This window comes from Salarias fasciatus, chromosome 19 (genome assembly GCF_902148845.1).
Source record: "Salarias fasciatus chromosome 19, fSalaFa1.1, whole genome shotgun sequence".
Lineage (NCBI taxonomy): Eukaryota > Metazoa > Chordata > Actinopteri > Blenniiformes > Blenniidae > Salarias > Salarias fasciatus.
Genome location: NC_043763.1, coordinates 20,711,292 through 20,735,316, shown reverse-complemented (window position 1 = coordinate 20,735,316; position 24,025 = coordinate 20,711,292). Strand labels below are relative to the sequence as shown.

Below are 24,025 nucleotides of genomic sequence, written 5' to 3'. Positions count from 1 at the left end.
GTCCCTTTTCATCCTTAGGCTGCAGCAACACCTCAGTTTTTGCTGTTGCTGTTGTTGTGGGGCTCTCTACGGGGTCCGACGAACTGAACCAAAGGTGAGACGAAGCCAAAAGGGCAGCGATAGTGAGTCAAACCCAACAGAGGTGGGATAGAAATCTGAGTCTTCAGCTGTCTCGGTGTGACATCTTGTCGAACAGCTCACACAAAGTTTTGGAAAGTGTTGTAAAGTGGGTGACAATCATTCAGGAATTCAGAAATTTGGCCCTAATCGAAGATGAAATAACAAAAACACTGTGCACACATTGGATGAATGATAATGGCGGTATAAATAGCAGGCACAAGGAGAAGAGGAAGACCTCAGGGAAGATTTATGGATGGAGTGAAGTAGGACATGAAGACAGTTGGAGGAACAGTGGAGGAGGCAGAGGAGAGGATGAGATGAAGGCAGACGATCCACTTTTCCTCCAAAACATTCTTCATCCACCCATCTTCTATAATGCATGACCCACGGTGGGGTTGCGGGGCGCTGCATCAGATCCCAGATGAAGGCAGGACACCCCACGGATCAGAGACGAGCACTCAGGGTCAGGAGAAGCAGGTTTGAGGTAAATTCTGGAATACGAATTGTTTCAACTATATTTTATGGTCAAAATCGCCCATCAAATATTAAGGAGACTCACCAGTTGAGGCGGATGGATGTGACCCTCATTTTGTTCATTCCCATACAAACTGGGTTGAGCCTCTTGAGTTGAGTGTGCTTTTCACTCTATCACTTTCTTTTCTGGACACTGTTATACGTCTTCTCTTCCAAAAGAAGAAGCGCTTGTATTTGACCTGATTCTGTGAAATATCTGTCCATGCTGATCTGACAGAACAGAGTCAGGATGTTAGTACCTCTGCCTCGCTATAGGGGGCAGTACTAAGCACAGATTAAGATTGATTCTGGCCATTTACTGAGGTCAGACACACCTGGATTAATCAGTTCATCCTATCATGAAACACAGGAAATAAAGGTGCTGTCTGAACTTCAGGAAGTAATGGAGTAATGGAGCTGTGCATACAGCCCATTACCCCAAAAAACTTGTGAACTTAATGCCAAAAAAGTTCAATCACTTGATGTGTGTCAAAAAGCTCTTGAAAATATTTTTCAAATAATTTCCAATACACTTACACTTATATTTTACTTACACTGAACTCATCCACCTTCTCACCTGCTGCTCCCGAAGCTCCGCCTCCAGGAAGTCCCGCCCCCCGAAGTGACGCTCACAAGAAGCTCCGCCCCCTTTATTTCTCTCTTCAAACAACAAAACAATACATTTAGAGCCGCTCATGTCATAATGTTAAAAAGACTGAATTAAGGAGACTTTTTGTGGCGTTAAAGCAGTGGGGTTTCCAGGTAAGTGATTAATTTACAGCAGAGATTCCAGCTGTCCAGGCTTTATCTTCCATAGTTTCTCTCGTGTTTTGAATATTTTTCACGTCAGGCACAAAAGGAAGAGACTTCAAGTGAATGAACTGCATAAAACACGTGTTATGCAAAAGCAGCACAATATTAGAGTAACATTAAAGTGTCAATGCAATACTGCACAAATTAAGTTCATTTTAATTTTAGTACAGACTGGCTGGTTGTTCCTTGTCATACTTCCAGAGTCTGTACATTCTATTCAGTCAAAAAACAAAAAACAAAAAAAACCTTCCCTCCTGTTTTTGTTGGAAAGAAAGTTTTTATGAATTGAATGTCATGTCTAGACTAAAACAGTGGCAGTCCTGTCACTGGTTTCTCTTTGTGCCAGAAATGCTGAAACAGTTTAAAATCGAACCAGATCTGAGCTCTGAGCTTCAACCCTTAAACTTAAAATGGGCCACAAGATTTCCACTTGTTGAGAGAACAAAACTGTTCGATCAGCAACCTCTTTTTTTTTTCTATCTATTGTCCAGACTCTGGGCTTATAGTTAATGTGCTTTGCTTTTTTTTTTTTTTTTTTTTTTTTTGGTTACTACTGTGCTGGCACTGTGTGTGGTGTTGACTTAATGAAAATAATATTCTGTTTTCAAAAATGCAGTAGGTTTCCACCTGATACTGTAAGTTGACCTGCACAGTGCATGAGAATCCATAAGGTACTGCAGTTCAGTCTATTTTTTATATGTATATTATTGCAAATGTTGATATTAAGATGATGATGCAAATATGTTTGGATTGTGAACCCACAGCATCTGAAGAAATCCCTCATTGAGAACATTCAAAGTCAATGCAAAAAGCTTCAAATAACTAGCAGTCTCAAATATTTAACCTAAAAAACCACTAATCAATAAAAATAAATGCTTTTTGAGCGCTGGTGTTTCAGAGTGCAGGACCGCGAAGTTGCACGGGGGTACGCTTCCATTTAGTTTAGTTAAAAAGTAAAAAAATGATAAAATGCAATAAAGGGCAACAGAAAAAATTGTAAAATAATCCAAACCATAAATGTAAAAGTTACAGTAGTTGCAGTCTACACAGAAAGACTAAAAGCATCATACTGGCATTGGAAAAGTTTTGCTTTTTATAGTTTGTTTTTTATAGCTGATGCGGGAAAATATTTGTCTAAAGTCTAAAATTAAAAAAAAAACAAACAAAAAAGATTATTTGGAGGGTTTGCACTAGGGTTAAAAGTTGTTAAAGCTTGGTGATGTGGACGGATCATTTTCCTAAACAGACATTATCACAACTATAAATGATGCAAAAACATTCAACAGGTGTTTTCCTGTTTTTCAGTCTCGTCCTAGTATGTGAAGATCCTGGCACTGAAACAGCTGAAATCCAACACAGAGAACAACAACTGAGGTGCGTAATCACCAGGCTGTATGATATATTGTGGAAATATTCTTCCTATAGACTCCAGTTTCCACATTATCCATGAAAACAATTAAAAACCCATCACAAAGAGATCAGGCCTCTGTGTGACAGAGGAAAGAAAGACCTTAAGACCTGACAGTGGTTCCTCGGTGAGACTTAATGTATTGAGGGCTGTTGGTGTTTTATGTGCATACATAAAGAAGCGGCTTAGAGTGATCCATTTACAGCAATCCCGCAGCGACAGGAGAGGGAACGGGTCATTGACTGGAGCGTGAGGTTGTGGGTGTGTGCTCCAGCAGAATGCAGAAAACAGAGGCGTAATCCAGTGCAGACGAGGAGCAGGTGTTCGACCAAATGCCATCAGTCAACAAAGAAAGATGATACACCCGAACAAGAGTATATATATATTTTTTTTCCTTTTTGGGATTTTTGAAAAAAAAAAATCCAACCCCTTAATTCCCTACAGTGAAATTCCTTTCCCCATCGCGGTCCACACTCGGGCAGTAATGACTGTTTTCGTCAGAACCAGTGTTGCTGGGCCTTGAGATTAAATAATGGAGCAAATAAATCAGCTCTGTAATTAGGCAAACTGTGGTGGAAAAAGTGGCTGAATTGCTCCGCACTGCACCGAGCAGTCTCGCTCTGTGTTTGCCCTCCAAAAAAAAATCAACCGAATTTCCAACAGATTCTCCTGGTTTTGGCGGAAGAATTCTGCTGCAGCTTTACTGCCCCACAGCCTTTTGCCCTGCAGAGGCGACGGAAGCACATTGAATTGATTGCATGCCCCGCAGCTCTATAAATTCCATACATTTAAAGTTAAATAGGAGTTGTATCGGCCCTGTCAAATCATGCTTTTCAATTAAAAGTGGTGCATGGAGTAAATGTAGCTGCATTCAAGAGTGGTGCATAGAAATGTGGAACACTAGAGCGGAGCCTGATCGGCGCTGAAGAATGAAAGCCGATCTGACTGCCTTGTCTCTAGGATTTTTCAATTTTCCCAGGCGTGTGTAGCTATTAAGTTCAGTAATGAGAGTTGAGATCAATTCATATTTCAGTCATTTACCGCAAAAAGTAGGACCCCGAAAAAAGTGTGCCTTCTAGTTTTAGCTGATGCGTGTCGCGATGAGTTGTATAATTTTGTGATAAAAATCTCAGATTTGAAAACTTATGTCCGCCGTCTTCAGTCCCACCCATCATCATGTGTTCAAAAATGTGAACAGGAGTGTTTTTCAAAGGCTTTTAAGTGTGACAAAGAGATGAACATCAGGAGAAGCTGCCTTTTCTCTTGAAATTTCATGCCAATCAGATCATTTGTATGTGATCTCATAGTCATTACAAACACAACTGAAGGCAAAAACGGCAGAACTTTTCAGGATCTGGTTCTGCCTTCCTACAGAATTCACTGCTCTTTGTCACGTTTTACAGTAAACCACATTTCGCCTCGTTCTACATAAAAGTCAATGAGTCGTGTTTACCTTGCGGATTTCATGGTCGGAATTGAACAGCGAGCAGCAGCACTGCTGCTGTAAAAACTTTATTAGACGTAAAATTTGTGTCAGTGATCAACTAGAAAAACAACATAGCATCATTTGAATATTTAAATAAGTACAAAAAAGAACACCAGTTCTGTATCTTTACATGTTTTATTTCTCCTTTTGCTGTTCTTTGAACAGTTTGCATGTTCTCACTGTATGAACATGAGTTTCCTCCCACTGTCAGAAAACATGCAAGTGAGGTTAATCGGTGACCTCCAATTGATTCTAGGTGTGAGTGTGAGTGTGAGTATGTGTGTATGGATCTATCTCTGTGTTTGTCCTGTGACGATCTGGTGACCTATCCCGGGTGTATTCTGACCACGTACTGAGCAGGGATTGGCTCCAGCGCCCTGCGACCCTGAAAAGGATATCAAAGATCGATGGATGGATGGATCAAAGTGCATAGATTTCACAGACTGGGTCTGTGAAAACATACTAAGGGTGGTGAGCACTGTAAACTCATGCTTGGTACTCAGTTTACCTCAAATGGTTATAAAACATGGATTTTAAGGTAAACAGTGACTCTTAATCGGCTGTAGGGACAGATATGTGCCTGGGAAGTTTTCCGTCTTTCTGTCTTGATGAACTCAGTGTGTGTGCGTGTGTGTGTGAGAGAGCACGTGAGCATGCCTCTGCGTGTCTTTAACCTCGGCAGAACTCCTGCAGTGGCCCGCCAAACTTTCCGGTTGCCTTCGCCCCCTGTGCTGGCCTATCCCATCATGGGAGGTTTTGATTCACAGGACTGACAACCTTATTATGCGGCACACTTATTATTGATATTACGCCGCAGAGGCGCGGTTGCCATGGTCACCGAGCGAGAGACATTTAATTTTCTCTCCTCCATCATCATTATCTATGGGGCCATCTGTTGTGGAAAATGAATTCAGCCTCATTTGCATGACTGATAAGCACATTCTTTATCTGTCCCACAGAAGGTCATATGCCATGGATTTGGGGACTAGAGAGAGAGAGAGAGACAGGGAGAAAGAGTGAAGGGGTGAAATGATGCGTGGTCTTACCTCCATGAATGAGGTAAATGGGGTGTGTGTGTGTGTGTGTGTGCTTGAGTGTCTATCGGAGCCCGGATGTGTGCATGTGTCTGCATAATGCATGGACATGTAATGTTTATGTATGCCCTCTTGCCATGCCTTTGTTCTCGTGCGGATGCTTTTGAATTTACATAAGCGCATGCTTGCGTGTGTGCACGTGTGTGTATGCGTGTGTGTGTGTTTGTGTAAGCTCCCACCATCATGACTGCGTGTAGCGATGTTGTGTGTGGGTGCATATAATTGCAGAACATAGTTGTGCCCATGTGGGTGCTCGTCCGGCAATGTTTTTCAAGTCTATTGGCATTTGAAGCTATAGCGTACATATTGCCCAAGTTGTGTTTAACTCGTTTGAGTCTTTGCACAGTGTGTACCAGCAGGACGGTACATGGCTGATGGGGCTCTTTATTTAAAGTTTGCATGTGCCTCCTGTGGTTGTGTGGGCTTTGGACCCCAGCTTCAGCCACCAGGTGTGTTTGTGGTTGTCTGTCATTATCGTAGCCTTGAGATTGCAGGGATAGGCTCTGACATTGTGTAATTTTGGTGAGCTCCTGTAAGTTGAGCCATGAGAAGTGATAGTCGACTTTTATCTTCATGTCTGTGGAATGAGCTTAGCTTGGTAACTCACCAAACGCTGCTGGAGCTTTGACTCCTCTAGACTTCTGGAGGGGAGCTGAAATAACAGAATCTGCAAGTGAGACACAAGCAGCACTTCTGCACTTCCGTTTTGACTAATCCCAAAGCTTCTCAAGTAATACGGTCACTTTTTATGTGAGACATTGTGTGTGCGCACACCTGAGAGGATAGTAACGACCAAGAATTCAACAGGGATGTTAAATGAAGGGTTAACTCAGCATTTATGCTGCATGAGACTGCGGTAAGTTTGATGGCTAACAACTCAGTTCAGAAGCGGAGTCCTCACAAGTACAGCATTAAAAACCATGTGTGAATGTTTCTTTAACAGTACAGCTATGGTGCCTGACCTGCATTGCGGACACTGTTGTTCTGGAAATTGTCAAGATGTGGTTTGTCTGTGTGAAGTTCCATTTAAGTAAAGGTCAGCGGGTCGGAGAGAGGATTACGTTTTTTTTTTTTTTCTTCTCCAGTGGATAAGCTTGTATGTTATATATGCTAATATATTATGTCAACGAGCGAGCTTCACAACTACCGCTGTACGTGTGTGTTTATGTGTGTGTGTGTCATCTGAAACCATGGTTGCGTTTATGTGTGTATGCAGGTAAAGAGAATCCCTGTGGGTTTGTGTGCGCTCTGGTCTTTCATGTCTGGCACATTTGTCATCTCATTCCAAAGACCCAAGTGTGTGTGTGTGTGCGTGTGTGTGTGTGCGTGTGTCTGTGTGCGTGTGTGTGTGTGTGTGTGTCTGTGTGTGTGTCTGTGTGTGTGTCTCTCACTGTACATAAGTGGGCTGACGCTTGTTATTCCTCCTCTCCCTTGCTCCCAATACGACGGCAATACAACCTCTCCTCCCTTATACATCTCTCCTTCTCTTCTTCCTCTTCCTCCTCCTCCTACTCCCCCCCTCGCTCTTCTCCCTCGATCCCACCGAACAACAAGCCTTCACCTTCTCCCACGCTATCATCTCAAGTCCCAAAACACACAGATTGTCTTCCTCCCCCTCCTCTGGCTGGCTGGCACTGGCTTCCTTCCACTCTGCAGCATCAACCCCCCCCCTAACCTCCACAGCATCCGTCTCCCATGCCTCATCCATACGCGCTGCAGCTTTCTGGGTTTCCCTTCATTTCGTCTCACTCTGTCACGCCATGAAATTGTAAATACACTCGTGTATAAGTGCACTCCGTAAGCAGGAGCTGTGTGGGCTATTAAATGTTTTTAAAGTTGGAGAGAAGTAGCTAAAGTGCCGTAATTTCATGTGACCAATTTATTTGAAGATCTCATCTAAGATCAAAACACGACAAGCCGATTTGGGATATTATAGGCTCGGTTGTTAACCTGTCAGTGATACCTTCAATCCCTTTATTTTTATTTGGCTTTATTTAAGCGTAACGCGGTCCAGTGTGTTTTTAGTGTTTCCTTTGAAGTTGACCTGAAAATTGAGCCTGACATTTATTCTTGAGCAATGGATGACAAAGCAGTCTGAACTAAAGGCCCGCTTAATTAGCTTTAAACCCAATCACACAGTCTTCAACGGCAGATTAAGTCTTCTCGGTTGTTAAAAGCTGCAGAAACAAGAAAGTAAGTGGACCCAAAGTTGAGATTGTTTTCAAGGTCATGAGTTAACTGTTGAGTTCAAACTGTGTGCCGTTTCTTCCCCCGTTGTTGTTGTTGTAGTTTTAAAATGTGAATGAGGTTTTCCAGTTTACTCTGAGAGGGTTGAGAAGTAAAGACTTGCCACTTTGTACAGCGCAGTTACCACAAATGTCTTGTCAAGAAACTTTTAACCTCATTTAATCATGAGAAGTCATCTTCATGTCCTTTCGGATGCCGCAAAGGAAAACAGTGCTGTGGAGCTTGGTGGTGATACGGTGATCACTTATACTAATATAACAGCGTGTGAAGTTTGTTATCTGGCTCAGTGTACACAAACGGGGTAGAGATTTAGCTGATAGATTTAGCTGATAGGTAGGTCTTCAAAATTATTTCCTGAAGTAGACGTGCATAGATCTGGGTGAAATAAAATATTATGGTCAACTACGTAGTTCTCAGCGTTACAAAAAAAAAAGCTCATGCTGGTTATACAGAATGTGGTCAATACTCAGTGGATGCCATCTCAAGTAAATATCTCAAGTAAATCCTTTTTTGTCGCTGTTCCTTTATTTCAGGTCCATCGTAGACCCTGTTCCTCTGCAGACGTTCTGACTCGTCCCAGCTCAGGGGTAAATCCTGACAGCTCAGTTCCATTAAGTACCCCAGTAAGCCATGACGGTGAACGAGCGCGTACTAAAGCAGGACGTCCCCTAAGTGGGGTGCAGCTATCATTAATAGATTTTTGCTTCCCCAACTGCGACTAGTCAAAATGTCAGCTGTGAATTTCCCACGCCTCTGTCTCCTGGCCCCTGTGAGGATGTGGATGGGTTTCAGCACCGGGAACTGTCCATCACTGCGACTCCGCAGACATCCTGCGCTGCACGGGCTGCAGCAGCCTCACTGCAGACGATCACGGCCGCGGCGTTGCCTCATAGGAGCTTAATTGGGTTGGACTGGTGGTGAGCAGTTGTGCATTGATTCTGTTAGCCATGTGCAGGAATTTCAATTTATTAATGAGGAGCAAAAGCAATTCCAGAGGGGGGTCACTCTGTGTGGCAAAAAAAAAAAAAAAAAACGTATACAGACAGGCACAGTTCTTCTTTCATTTAATGTGAATGCTGTAAGGTTTTTGATGTGTTCGTGGGCGAGCATATGAAAAGGTGTATTCGAAGCAAGGACCATCAGGTAAGAGCAGGAACCAGCAGACATCAATGAAATGTTATAATTTGCTTCTGACAAATTGAGATGTCAGTGAGTGAGGATTCCAGTAGCATTTATGTGGTAGAAAAACTCCCATTCAGATGTTTCACATTCAAAAAAAAAGACAAGGAAAAAAAAAACATTGTGTGAAGCAGAAAGAACATGATAATGTGGACCTGAAGTAACCCTTCTCGTAAAAGATAATCAGTAGTCGAACTTTTTTGCCGCAGAAGACTGTCACAAGTCTGGCATTCAAAAACACCCAAATGTGATCAACTTTGGCTTTTTTTCATGCATTTTAACCACAGTTTTATTCACTTTGTAATTCAACCAAGGGGAATCCGGCGCTTTGCAAAGCACGTTCACATGCAGGCCTTAACAGTCAGAACCACACTGCTGTATTATTGAGACTTCTGCTTCCATCCTGACACATGTGAGTGAGCATCGTAATACAATAAATGCTTCTACATTGATTTCCGGCTAGTGTTCCTAATGTTGTGATGACTCTTCAAATTACCAGCGCTTCTCCTGCCTCGCGTGCGCATTTCTAACCTTATTGTTTATTTGTTTTAGAGCGTTGGGCAAATTAATTGCGCTTGATTGGCATTAACATAGCCAAATAAGAATTTGAATTTGGTAACGCTGAACGCCCCGAGGGCAGCCGCGTCCCAACCCACCAGAGTACTTATCATGCCTTCCTCAGCTTGCCTGGCAGCATTGTTGGAGAGTGAGCGTTGCTTGTTGGTTCTGTAAAATACTGCTGTATGGCATTTGATTTGTTTACCGTGATGTGGGGGATCAAAACAATGCGCCTCATATACATTCATTCCGGATTTGAGGAGCACGGCATAGTCCTCCACGCTGTTCTGAATATTTATGTGCAAACATGAATTTATTTGAAAATGTTATTGCTTGTCTCTGTCATATGAGAAGTCCCCGGTATTCTCCTCTGCTGGGATTGAACTGCTGCATTTTCAGCTCAACCTTCACTGTTGAAAGAAAGAAAAAAAAAAAAAAAAAAAACCAGGCGATGCAGTGAAGTTTAACCTGGCTGATTATCGATGTTGAGTTAAGGCCCGTGTCCACCGAGTGCTCGCAGCTTCTGTCCAGTTCATCTCAATAAGCTCTCCAGCTTTCAGAGAAATGGTCCCACCCCCTGTCCAGGCTCTCACCGCCCTGGCATGCCCAGAAATGAGGCGAAGCGAACACTTAGCGCTCCCGCTGGCGAGCGTTTCCCCGGTATCACCTCAGGCATTGTAAGCTTTTCTGTTCGCCGTGTCGTCGGGCTGCTAATGATGTTAAAAGCTGTTAATATGATTAGTTTTCGGACACAAAAAGTACCCGTGATGACACCGGCACTTTTCTAGAAAGCAGCCAAACTTTAGAGCTCTGCAGCGACGTGCCAGCACCGTTCTGCCAAGAAAATGAGTTATTGGTGGAAAAGAGCCTTCAACAGGTGCAAGTGTCTAAAGTGGTTAACATATACATCTATCAGCCTCAACATTAAAACTACCTGCTTGATATTGGGTCGATCCTCATTTTGCAGCAAATACAGTCTTGACCAGGGGTGTCAAACATAAGGCTTGTGGACTAAAATCGGCCTGCAGGAGCCTCCAGTCTGGCCCACCAAATTAACTAACAAACTGTACAAACTGAAAAGAAAACATTGGGTTTTTTTTAAACATATTTGAGTTACAATCACTTCACTGAGACCTGAGCTGAGATACCGGTGAGGCTGGCGTGAAGAAAAGCAACCTTCTTGCTATCAGCTCCTCTCTCAGTAGAGAGCGTTGAAGTCCTGGAATTCTCCACGCGGGGTCTTCAGAGGACACGCATGATGAAACCTTGGCGATTGGTGACCCTGTTTCCGGTTCACAGCTTTTTCCTTCCCTGGACATTGGCACTTTTGATAGATACTGACCACTGCAGACAGGAACACGCCACAGCTCCTGCAGGTTTGGAGAGGCTCTGATCCATCACAATCTGGTGCCTGTCAAGCGCGCTCAATTCTTCATGTTCGCCATTTTTTCCTGCTTCTGAAATGACAGCTTTGAGGACAAAATGTTCCCCCCTCTTATCAAAATGCCCGTCTACCGTGAAAACCGATAATCTGTATTATTAAAGTTACATTCCAATGCTTATATATTTTGTCTGATAATTGAGTTTATGAAACTTGAAACTGAGTAAAGCTGAAATTGCAATTTTTAACGATAAGCGCTATTGCTAAAACTTATATATAAACGTTTAGATTTGTCAGCAAGTCTTTGTCCCGATGGCAACAGACATTGGAAATGCGTTAATTTCTAAATACAAAACCATCTAAATTGAGTAAATCCAACACTTGTGAATTTATTTTAATTTGTGCTAAAACTTTAAAAATAAATTGGCCTAAACTTTGATGTTCTTTTTTTTTTTTTGCCATTATTGTGGCATAGAGTATGCCTGATAAAAATGTACATATTTTCACAAAACCAAACAATTGCTACATAAAATGTATACAGATGCGTTCTTGTGCAAAATACAATGAAATGTCCAAACAGCTTCTGCTACAGCTGTTGCGTTGTGGTTGTTTTTACAAACTCACCCTGACAGCATGGCCTTGAGGCGAGTTTGATAGCAAAAAGGTTGATTTTCTTCACTCCAGCATCACCAGTATATCAGCTCAGGTCTCAACGTTGTGTTTTGTCCACTTGAAAGTTGTTTAAGAAAAAAGAAATCAGTGTTTTCTTTGAAAATATTCTAATTTGTTTGGTGGGATGAATCAGGGCCTCTTGCAGGCCGGTTTTGATTCACGGGCCTTTTGTTTGACACGCTCATTTGAAATGTTGGAAGCTTGCACAAAAAGTGTATTTAACTTTTCTTGAACTTAAAACAAAGTGTTCGGGTGGGCAGAGGTATAGCCAATTTAAAAAAAAAAAACTCAACCTTTTCTCAGATAAAACAAGACAAATTAAGTTGGCAAAACCTTTATTACTAAACACAAACCAGTGAACTCGAACCTAAAATAAGTTGTTTGAAAAATTTAGTTGGATCAACTATATACTTGAGGAAACTCCGTCATGGTAGCTTGAACCTCATATTACACTTTTTACAGTGTATCCCGCTGGGGTGGGGGTGTGTGGTGGGGGGGGGGGGGGGCGGTGAATGAATTAGCACCTCTTGTCCGGTAAGAAATGAACCTAATTTATAATCTAATTATGATGATGTCTGAGGGATCAAATTAGCATTCTCTGTGTTTGCATATCTGGGTAAATATGGAAATCATCGTGTTGTTATTCCCATTTTCATTCACACAAGAGTGCACATGAATGTCACCCTCTTTTATGGCGCGAACATGATTATATTGTAAACACTGTCTCCTGTTTGGGAGCGGCGGCGCACATCACCGAACACATGGCTGCAGCTAGCCTGTTTCAATACTCATTCATCTTCTCCACACTCTTAATTCTGGTGCTCAGCCAGCCTCGACGCCTGGAACGGTGGGGGTAAAAAAAAAAAAAAAAAAAAAAAATAAGGCAAGAAAGAAAGAAGGGAAAAAAAAGGCGTTAATTAACAGCAAAGCCAGCGTCAGCCTGAGACTTCCCTTTAAGTTTGCATCCTGTGCGTCTCTCTCGGCTCTCCTCTGAGTGATCCCAGGCCAAATAATGCACACCCAGCCACGAGTGAGAGCTTTTTTTTTTTTTTCTTCTTCTTCTAAAGGCAAAAATTTGTGTCTCTCCCATTTGAAATAAATGCAGCGCACATGTTCCACATGGCTCACTATCATCCCCCCCCCCCGCCTCCGTTCCCCTGCCCTCCCTCCCCTCCATCTCTTACCCGGGGCCCGTGGGAAGAACTGACTCTGGGAGCAGACAGTCTGCAGCCCTGAATAAATGTATAAGAGGGGAAGAGGAGGAAGAGGGAAAGGGAGGGCACATTAGCAGGCAGAGAGAGCGAGAGAGGGAAGGAGAGAGCGAGCAAGAGAGCATGGGAGGGAGACGGGGAACATATTGAGTGTTGGAGGACATACATGCAGAGTATTCAGAGGGAGATGCACAGATAGAGGGAGGAAGGAGGGGAGCTTCTTGTAGGAAGAAGGAAAGGAGAGGGAGCTTTTTAGCCTCCTTCGATTGTCTCTCCCTCTCCTCCACAGCACAAACACATGCTCATACACACCCCCAGCCTCTCTCCCTGACACACACACAATTGCTTTAGGGTATACCAGTCGGCTTTGGCAGTCCTCTCCTTTGTTGTTTTTGCTATTGGTTAGTCTCGGCGGCAGCGCGGCGCGCGCCTCTATCGCTGGGTGGGTTGCATGTGCATGTGTGTGTTGGAGCCCGCCAGGCGGCTGTGTGGAGGATGCCACAAGCGGTACCCGGGTAAGTCAGCATCCTTCCTCCACTCCTGTCTCTCCCTCCCTCCCTCCTTCTTCCTCTCTCTCTCTCTCTCTCTCTCTCTCTATTGCACCCCCCCACCTCCTCTCTCTCTCCTTCTGGGAGCTTTTCTTTCTCTCAGCGCTCCTCTCTGATCTGCAGTCTCTCCATCTCGCCTGGGATTCTCTCGCCTCTCTCCACCTACCGTGCACATCCACTACGCACATCTCTCTCTCTCTCTCTCTCTCTCCCCCTCCTCTCTCTCTTCTCTCTATTTCTCTCAGTGCGTGCTTTCTCTCTCCCTCAGTGTCTCTCTCCGTCTGCGTTACGACCGTCTCCTCACCGACTGCGCTCTCGCCATCCCTTTTCCTCTCGCCTCTTTCTTTCCTCTCTCTCTCTCTCTCTCTCTCTCTCTCTCTCTCTCTCTCTCTCTCTCTCCCTCTCTCTCTCTCCAGGCTGCGCCTCATTGGTGTGTCCTGATTCCCTTTTTTTTTTTTTTCCATTAGGCTCCGGGCCCATTGGTCGTCTGCCTCCCAACCATTATCTCCACTCCTCCACCCACCCCCCCCTCCCTCCTCACTGTCATCCTTTCTCCCTCCGCTCTCTCTCACTCCCCTCCTTCCCTCGTTCCCAGTCATCTCTCAAGTCGTAAAAATGATTTGCATGCGGGAGGAGAGCAGAACTTTGCAGTGAGCGCGGCGAGAGTAAGGGAGAGAAATAAAGAGGGGGCAAGAAAAGAGCGAAAATAGGAGAGGAGGCTCGTTGTGGAGAGCGGGAGGAAAAGTTTAAAGAGAAGACTGCACTTGGTAGGTAACTTGGACTTGTTTGCGGAATCTTTTGTCTTTGCTTTTCCGTTCACCGGCGGCGTCCGGGACGTGCAAAGGTGCAGCTTTTGTGCATTGTTGGCTCAGTCCTGCTCAGTTTTCCTCCTGTCAGTTGCTGTACTCTTCTATTGTTTAGATGGCTTTATTTGTGAGACGTGCTGCTGCTGCAGTGAGGAAGTGACAGACACAGTGAGGATACTTTATTATTGTTAGCTCGGGTGAGGAATCCGTTATGTTCTGCTTCTTACACTTCCTTTAGTCGATATCAGCCTGACTGCAGGTGGATTCGATTAGTTCTTGTTGCCAGAAAGAGGCTGTCAGTGTGAGAGGAGCAGGCTCATGGAGACGCCCATTTAAAAGTTTGTTCCACAAGTTTTGGATCCGGCTTTACTTCAAACTTGAGCTGAAGACCTTCTGTCAGGACCGTGCTTTTATCCAACAGTCACACACTTTGTTCTCACAAGAAAATGTGAATCATTTGTGCTGAATGAAGAAGTTATGCCGTTTCTCCTTTACTTTTCAACTTTCCCGTGCACTGTGAGGTGTGTCACTGTTGTGACTGCCAGAAAACCGTGAGAAGCAGTGGAAATGGAGACTCAGGCAGGAAGAATGTGAAGTTGGAGAAGAGCTGCTGGAGAGTCACATCAGTCGCTTCAGTCCGGATATCATCCTGCAAATCAAGTTGTTTTTCTAGGATCACATCTAAGAAGAAACAATGCAGATGCTGCTGTTGTTGTTGTTGTTGTTGTGAGTTTGTGTGTGTCCCGTGGGTGGCTCGTACTGTATGCACACAGCAGAAGGCAGATGCACTGCAACATGCTTCATTCTGTCAAGGCAAACAAAGCTCGCACACAAAAAGTGTGCCTCCTCTCCGTCGGCCCAAAGTGTGTCACCGTGAGTGTTTCTGCATGTCAACAAATGATGGAGACAATGTTTGGACACATCTGGAGAGATGCTGTAAGGAGTGGTGACAGCGTGTTTCCCCATGCTAGGTGCTTTCAACATTTCCATGACAAGAGCTGAAGCTACCTAATGAAAGCCTCGCCGCCACACACTGTCACTGTCACAGTTTACTGGCCACAGATTCGGTCCAGCACTGCTCTCCTCGCTCTCTTCTGCGTTTCCCAGTTACCTCAGTAGTTTCCTCGCACAGGGGCCAGCTTCCCCGGCTCCTGCGTGGAGTCCGGTTTTCCTCACGGAGGTTTTGTGTCACTTTGCCGAGGCGTTGGAGACAAGCTGCTCGGGACGAGGTGAAGCCATGTTCCCAGGGATGTTCCCTAAGCTGCGAGAGGAAGGAGATGTCTCGCCTGTTAAGAGGGAGAGCAGTGTCTGTGTCTGTGTGTGTGTGTGTGTGTGTGTGTGTGTCTCAGTGTGTGTGTGTGCCACGGCGGCGCCTGATGTGCTTTGCCGAGCGAGCCGAGGACAGGGAGACAGCTGAATGTGATTAAATTATAGAGGGAAAGCACGCTACCTGGGTCTGACTGAGACCAGCGTCGCTGGAACACCCTCCTCCCTCTCGCCTTCCCCTCCGCCGCCTCTCCTCTCCCTCCCCGTCTCCCTCTCTCCCTTCCGCTCGCTCCGGTGTGAAAGTCAGAGAAGGCAGCCCCCTGGTAATCACAACAGTCTCGTCAGAGCTGAATCGGAGAGGAAATTGGGTGTTGATGGGATTGCTGAATATGGACTGCGAGGCCATAAGATGTACGGCGCTGTAATGTGTGGCAGCTATATTCCTCCACCCTGTACTCAACATCTGCTCCTGTATTTCACTCTTGTTGACACATATAAATACAGTACTGCAATGTTGCAAAAACTCACAGCCACTGTAATCACAGTCAAATGTATGAAGTATGAAAAGTTAAGCCTGAAAGCTTTCCTTTTTATCATGACACAAACACACAAGTAACCGTCTTCAGGCGGGTTTTCTCTAAAAACACGTACATATACAGTCACATCTCACACTTTGCCTTTATAGAAGTTCACAAAGTTGTCTAGAACGCTGAAATCTGCCACTTGTTTTGCACAGTGTGCCCCGGTATTCAGTGTGAGACATGCGCTTGGTTTTGCTCTAGCAATTAAAAATGTAGTGTGCGTTCCCAATAAGCCAGTCATCAGCATACAATAACGCAGTAAAAATAATCCGCCAAATGGTTAAGATAACATATTAACAAGCTCAGCGCATCCCAGTGTGACCACAACTGGTTAAAAAACACATGTAACCACACGGCGAAGTGGATGAATGGGTGGGGGTCTGCGCTCCAGCCGTGCGTGGGAGATACTCTGTGTCCCCTCATCCTCATGCAGCTTAATGAATGAGCAGCAAAAAAGCCTCCTGGGGATCCCCCCCCCCCACCTTCCCCCCTTCCTGCAAGGGGTGGGCTGCCTGTGGTGCAGCCTTGCGCTAATGTTTCCCTCCATGTTGAGTGGCTGGGTCGGCGGCATGTAGCATGACTCAGCATTAATGCCCCACTGTCTGCGTGAGCCGCCGGTCTTCACATACGACCACTGTGGATTACACAAGGCGTAAATATACAGCACATGGACTGTTGTACTGCAAATTTAACAATTTTAGGGAAAAAAATTGAATTAAAGTAAATTACATCAAATGCTTTTAATTGTCCTGATGTGGCGCCGTCAGCAGCGTCAAAGTAATTGTGGTGAAACCAGATAAAGCAAGTAATATAAATGAAACTTGTTAAAATAAGCTTGAAATTTTATGATTTGATGTGAACAAACAAAATCTTCAACAGTTATTGAACCAAGTTTCGTTCAGATTTGATTGTTTGTAGTAGGCAGCCGCTGTTTGGAATTTCTGTTGCATAATCTTTGATGCAGGTGAAGAAGCTTCTTCATGGCACGTCTGTGAATTGAAGTAAATCAGCAAATGAATAACTTCAAATCACAAGTTGATAGAATAAATCGAGATACATTCCTTACATGAATCACATAAATAAATAGTATGATTAAAATCTAACTGACAAGAACAAGAGCATAGATTTTACAAAGTGATGTCAGATTGATTGGAACTGAAGCCCAGGTTTTATGGCTGCCATTTAACTCGTTACGAAGCCAGACACTGCTTCTGCATTTGGGCTGGTTTTAGTCGATACCAGACAATGGCGGTAGTGGCTTGGATAGAAGTGTTGGTGCTTCGGTTCCCAGTCTTGCAGTGAACATTTGTCGAAGTGTGAACTACAAATTTCGAGAAGACATGAATGGTGTTCAAGCACCTTGCAGTTGTTTTTTTTTTTTTTGTATGTCTAAGGTTGAGTATTAATGAGTGAATGCAGTAAAAACTTGCTATTTAAATGAGTGATAATAAAACATGGAACTATTTTTCTGAATGATTGTGGCCAACTGAAAGTTGAGGCTTTCACCTGCCATCGCCTCCCTGTAAACACTCTGAAAGCAGCGCGGCGCCTCTGTGAAGCAGCCCGGCTGCTGCAGGCGGCAGCTGAGAGCAGACTGAGCTGCTGGCAGCTCCACAGCAGCATATCTCCCCTGCACAGAGCGGGTGACCCTCTCTCCCCGCGGTGAAGGCTAAGACAGGCTTACAGGCTGGCCTTCCAACACAGCCCGCCCTTGACTCGCAGCACCTACAGAAGTGCTGTCCTGCACTTAATTTTCGCTCGCCGCCGAGGCTCGTGTGCCGCCTCACCCGTACGATAAATCACAGCGTGACACAAATTGATCAGGCAGCAGCTGGAATTAATTCAAACCTTTCGTCACAAGTATGAATTTTCGCCGCTCCCTCAGTAACGGCTGCGGGCGCCGGCGGGGATCGGCCCGCCGTCGCAACGCGGGAGCGTAGCTTTGTGAACCTGGGCGAAGATAACGCGGGGGAATCGATGCGGTCTTCCAATCAGTCTCAATGACGTGGTCAGGCCGGGGCGGAGGGAGGGATTGATCTATTTGAGCAGACACATCGTCAATACTGACATCTACTCAGTGTAAGATGTAGCTGCTCCCGTGTCCTTCACACATGCTCTCCTGCTGGGCTTGCTTCTGCAGCCCATTAATTGCAGGACATTCATCAGTCAGGAGGAAAATTCATGATTAGTGGTAGAACATAAAAAAAAAAAGAAAAAAAAAAACTTGACATTTTCAGACTGTATTTCAGTGGATGTTTACAGTCCTGACAGGAATTCAGATTGTGTAATATGGTTTTAGTTTAATTCCAGGAAAAAAATATTTCCGATTCCTGTGAGCATGATATTGTATTGTCTGATTTATTCCAGTTAAAATCAGATTTTTCATTTGAATTTCTTCTGTTAGTTTCAGCATACCAGCACACTGAGATATCGTAAAGATAGGGAGCAAGCACCAGAACTGAAAATTCCTTTCCCCACTGTCATTTGTTTCTTTTTGATTTTTTGAGAATTGTGATTAAAATAAATAACTGAAGGGTGTGAATATTAATCAGTATTAAAACTGGGTTCAGTGTCCATGGGAACATCATTTCCAGCAAAGCAATAAGCTTTATTTCCAAACAGTATATTTTTCCATGACAACAGTTACACAACACATATACAAATTCAGTCAAATTCAAAGCATAGAACTCCTAAGTGAAAAGTTTACTGTGTTTCCACAATATATGATCCTGAGAACATTCAAAAATCCAGAAAACACAGAGCATGTTAAGTACTGAAATGTAACTCCTGTCTTGTGATATTTATCACATTGCCAGTTACTTTCATTAAACGTTGCAGAAGGCTCCTAAATACCATAAGGGAGGGTGTTAGGAAGCGGTTTTTAGGATATGGCAACAGCAATGTCATTTGTGCTGCAGTGTCTCTGCAAAAAATTGTACAGAAATCATCCCTGAAATCCAATGGAGGAGTGTTGCACCACTTATTACTGTAAAAGCAATAATGTTCCATCTCACAGGTCACCACCCTGGAATCGCTGTCTGTCCCACGTGTGCAGCAGGTTCAGAGAAGGCATGAAGTACAGAGTTTCGGTGTGGGTATTCCTGCGGAGATAGCATGGGTGCCCCCCATCACACTCAAACGCAGACACACACATACACACACACACACACACACACGCTTCCGTGCCTTTCCTCGGGGAAAACGTGATCTATCTCCTGGCGGGCAGGCCAATTAAAAACCAATCAGGCTGCTTGGAGTGCGCTGGTAATGGGAAAGCCAAGGCAGTGGAGGAAGTGCGGCTGATTAATGGACATTTTCACCTTGTGGCATAACAGCCTCCCACAGGCATCCATCACCCCAGGGGACGACGCTGGCCCCCACACCTATCCACAACTGTCTGACATATTGTATAAGTTGCAAATGTCTGAGTATATGATGATGAGCATAAAGTGGCTGCCTGGGCCGCAGTAGCTTTATATTAACCTGGCTGATCTGCGGGGCCGGCGGGATCACGTGCTGCGAGGCAGCATCCTGACTAATACCGAGCCGTGCGGCTCTGCAGCTGCTCATGATCGGACATTAGAGGACAGACGGAGGATGTGCTGGACGTACAGCTAGTGGATCCCCGTCAACATCCGCTGATGCTGTATTCACCAGCCTTCAGCTGTTTCTGTCGATTCCATGAGGTAAAAAGCTGGACTTTCCCACAGTTCTCAGACACTTTTTTTTTTTTTAACCGTAGACAGTCTTACCGAGCAGGAGTGGAAACGGTGTGTTTGTGTCTATTCCTCCAGTGTCATTGTAAGTCGGCGAGCATTCACAAGAAAAGTACTAAACGGTCTGAGCGAGGTTCGTTCCATTTCAGGAGCTGCTGTGACCTACTTCACACAACCCGCCTGCTAGCTGTAAATAAGGATTTTCATAACCTGGTTTGGCCTTTTCCCATTAGAGGCACAAATGTGCCTTGGAAGAATATTACAAAGAGCCGAGGAGCAGCTGTTTGGAGTGCTGCTACGATATCATCAAAGCACTGACCTTGAGGAGTGTTTGTGTTTTTGTCATGTGATTACAATTAGTTTCAGCGCTCCGTTTTGTGAAGGCTGCGTAAGCAGACCCTGATAGAACGGTGAAGTAGGTGCACAGGCACTTCAGGCAGCCGTGCCTTCAGCCAAACCTTCCGTGGAGTGATTTCTGTGGCCCGTCGTCGTCTGTTCTTCCCACGCAACAATCAAAGTGGGGTGGGGGGGGGGGGGGGGCGCGGGCGCGGAAGAGAACGGATCCTAATTCTTGCTTGTTCGGGAAGTTGCACATCCTGTCCATCAAGATTTGGAATCGAACAATGAATGATGAGCTCTGTTTTCACTATCGTTCACATTTGTGATGCAGAATTTTGATCAAATGAAGACAAAAATAATCCTTCCGTTCATCTTATTTTGATGGACGTAATAAGCTGAAAAGATGTTAATTTTAAAGAGCTCAGATCAACCTTTGGCAGTTCTGCTCCGTTATACCTGCGTTCCTGTAAAAAGTAATCGGACTAATGAAGTGTATTTTATTTCCTGCTCCTGTTTGGGCTCTCTGCAAAACTTTTACACTTGAATCAGCAGCAATGCTGGCACCTGTTGACATTTTGTTTCTCGAAACAATGAAAAGATGAATCAGAAAAAGGAAATGTTTCTATCACAACAACACCCGCCTCCTCAGTAATGACGCGATCATTGTAGCGTCATTACTGGAAGATCAAGTAACTCCCCAGATTTGAGGGGTCGAAGAGGCAGAGAGCCTGATTTGGGGCCAAAAACCTAAATTCAGCAACCGCTTTGAGACGGATCTGAACAGAGACAAAGAAAACTGGAAGGAAAAAAAAAGAGAGGAGCCAGGACAGTGTATGGCAGAGTGGTGAGATATTGGAAAATGATTACCAAACAGGCATCCATTATTCAACAGGGCAATCAGGGAGGGCACATTCTCCTTATTTATGCGAGCTCTGTAAATCAGATTTGTCGGTTTTGATCACTCGAAAATCACCCAGTCACACACGGGCAATATTGGGTGAATATTACACTGTCTAATGGGTAATTGATGACGGCATGTGACACTGGTCCAGACGAACGGACGGCCGACAGGAGCTCGGGGGGGTGAGGGGGTGAGGGGGAGTCTGGAGGTGTTGAGGGAAGAGTTGAATATTGAATGTAGCATTGCATTGAGCGGGCGTATTACAGGTCTACTCACGCGCGGGTTTCATGGAGGTCCCGATGTTAAAAACACAGCAAGTGTAACTCCACAGCTGTCTGCACATTATTATCTGTATAATTCAGCCACCACACTCAGATAGAACTGGATATTATTGATGCTAAAGCTTTTAATACAATTTGTTGCTTCATATTTGTCACTCTGTGTTTGTATATTTGTTAATTTTTGTAGTTGGGTCATCATGAATAATACAAAAGGACGCCTGCTTTTGACAATAATAAACCACGTATGTTGATGAACTGGCCTACTATATTTTTGAGTTCCAGCAAACTTGTGGCCAGATGTTTTCTGCCTTTGGAGATGTGCATATTGTAATAAATCTGTGATCTGAAAGCTGTTAAACACATGATGAAGTGAGGCAAGGTATTGTTGGAATTGCAGTTCTCTCATTCAGATTTCGGGTTTGTCATATTATGTAAACAATAATAAATGAAATGTGATTTTCTTAATGATAAATTAATACTTTGTTGCACTAAAAAATAGATGGATGTTTGGGATTCTAGATATTTATATGTTGTCACGTCCTACTTGAGATTGACTAAACCTGCTAGACCTGACCAATAATTTCAAGTGATTAAACCAATCATTGCCTTTTTGAATTAACTTTGCCATTCCATCTTAACTTACTAGTCTTTCAGAGGGTGAGAGAAATATATGTAATATTTGGAAGTGAGTTGAAATGTACTGCCTGAGACTTCGCTCTGACGACGTGTTGGTTTGTCTCGGTAAAGTTGAGCGCCGAGCCGCAAACATTCATTCAAATTGAAAATTCAAACAAGCTTCAACAAGCATGTCTATGTTCGTAAGTTTGTGCGGATGCAAATAACTGTATTCTGATTGTTTTATGCATGAGCGTGTGTGTGTGTGTGTGTGTGTGTGCGTGCGCGCGTTGGGAGGCAGGCAGGCAGACATGATGTGCTCTGAGTCGCAGCGTCTCTGTGAGGGTGGCCTGACCTCTGCCTTCAGCTCCGCTTCACAGGACAGCAGCAAATGAGAGGTGTCATTGCATGACAGCCGCGCAGCCCCTCTTTAGGACTGACGGCTCATCGAACACACACACACACACGCGCGTGCGCGTGCCGGACCAAATGTGCGGATGAGGGCAGGCGTATGTGTACACATGCATGCAAATAGGCAAGTTGAAGCAACATGCTTTCAACAGTTGGAACATAAACAGACATAGATGCATAAATATTGACATGCGCGCGCCACTTCCAGAGAGTCGCTGGAAACACTGCGCCGATCAATAGCTTTGTTTCGTGAACATACAGCCTTTGTTTGGGAAAACAATGATTTGGATTCAATTTTGACCACTTAGTGCTTATGTCTAGCTTTGAGTAGCTCCAAAAAATCAAACTCAGATGCAGAAAGGATTGTGTCGAACAATAAAAAAAAAAAAAGCCCCAAACAACTAAGAACACTCACTTCTGAGTCTGTTCCATTCGACAGGGGTGTCAGAACGGCCCTTTGAATTGAAAAGGCCATTTTAGTTGAGATAATCTGGGTTTCTGTTGTGTGCGTTTCGAGCGGCTTCAATTGCTTCAAATTGGCGTTGCCTCTTTTTGGAGTGACATTTCTGTCACAGAGGGTCAGTCATCAGCAAATCCATCAAATATAGTCAAAAGGATAAAATCTCAGCATGTCATCAAAGATAAGAAAAGAAGTGTTTGTTTCTACTTCAGAGTCTTGAGGAGGAGGAGAAAATAGTCATTAATGTCCAACAGTGGCTCGTCTGCTACCTTAAGTGATCATAATGATCACATATGTATGTTAAAAAAATAAAATAAAACTTGGTTTGAGTGCAGCTTGAAAGTGTTCTACATCAGTGGTTCCCAAGCTAGAGCTTGGGACCCCTTTAAGGGTCACTAGTGAACACATCAAGTGTCAAGTCATCGTCAAAATTATATTTTCAGCACAGAAGAAAAAAAAAAAAACACTTTTTAGAATCAAGAGCAGATCTGGGAAACTTTCTATAACGTTCCACAGCGATCGGGGAGGAGGGTCCAGACTCAGGAGTGCAAAAAGTTTAGAAACCACCATTCTGTACACAGTTTATCCAGATGAGTAGTCTTGGAACTCAGTTTGAGTCAACACCACGCAGTGCTAGCCCAGAGAAGACGGACACTCAGCCCTATTGAGAAGCATGTCTTTGGTTTATTACACCACAGGGAGAACATGCAAACTCCACATCAACGATACAAGTTGGAGAGTTGTTGGCAGGCAACGATACGAGCCACTCAACCAATGCCCAGCAGTGGCCTGGGTGCTCTGTAGAGGTTTCCGATATACACTGTAAATGTTGTTTTGACAATGTGTAGTTTGACATTATTGAGTATTTATACAGTCTGCAAAAGAAAATGAAGAAACATTCAGCAGTCTGTTGTACCTGGCTGCCTCGAGCAGAGAGGAGAGGACTGATGCAGGTTTTTTTCAGTGTGTATTCCACCTGATTTCTCCCTTGTCGGCTGGTATTGGAATGAGCAACTTTCTGCTTCTGACGGGGATGCAGAGCATTTTAATCTACTCTCCATCTGGGAAGGAGGTCGTGAACTTGCTAGCTGGGTCAGCTAGTAGCTTGTTAGCTTAGCCCCTCGTGTCAATCAGCTGTTAGCATAGCTGCTGACGTCACTTCTTGTGACTTTTTGAGTTGCTCCTGTTGGTCATTGAGCTATGAATCCATCTGGGATCACTGCAAACAGACAGAATCTATTTTGTTGATGCATTACGGAAAAGTCCTGAAATGTCAAAATGTTTTGATGTGGCCCGGATCGCTGAGGACCTGATAGTTTGCAGAAAGTGTTTCTGATTTTCTGTTGAGGATGGAAAAGCTCGTCGAGTCTACAGTTAGCTGTAAACTTTTACAGAAAGTGGTGAACGTCTCATGTTTCG

At 44.2% G+C, this 24,025-nt stretch overlaps 1 protein-coding gene across 4 annotated transcripts in view; it reads left to right on the top strand.

Annotated features, from left to right (window-relative positions):
* Positions 1 to 13,136: 13,136 nt before the first annotated feature.
* myt1lb (myelin transcription factor 1-like, b) overlaps positions 13,137 to 24,025 on the top strand; it is a 122,594-nt gene continuing 111,705 nt past the window's right edge. For 3 of the 4 annotated variants that reach the window (XM_030117689.1, XM_030117690.1, XM_030117687.1), the window contains exon 1: positions 13,349 to 13,997. The gene's annotated coding sequence lies outside the window, so the exon portion shown is untranslated. Of the gene's footprint in view, positions 13,198 to 13,348; positions 13,998 to 24,025 lie in introns of those variants that run through there. The other variant, XM_030117688.1, reaches the window with a different exon arrangement.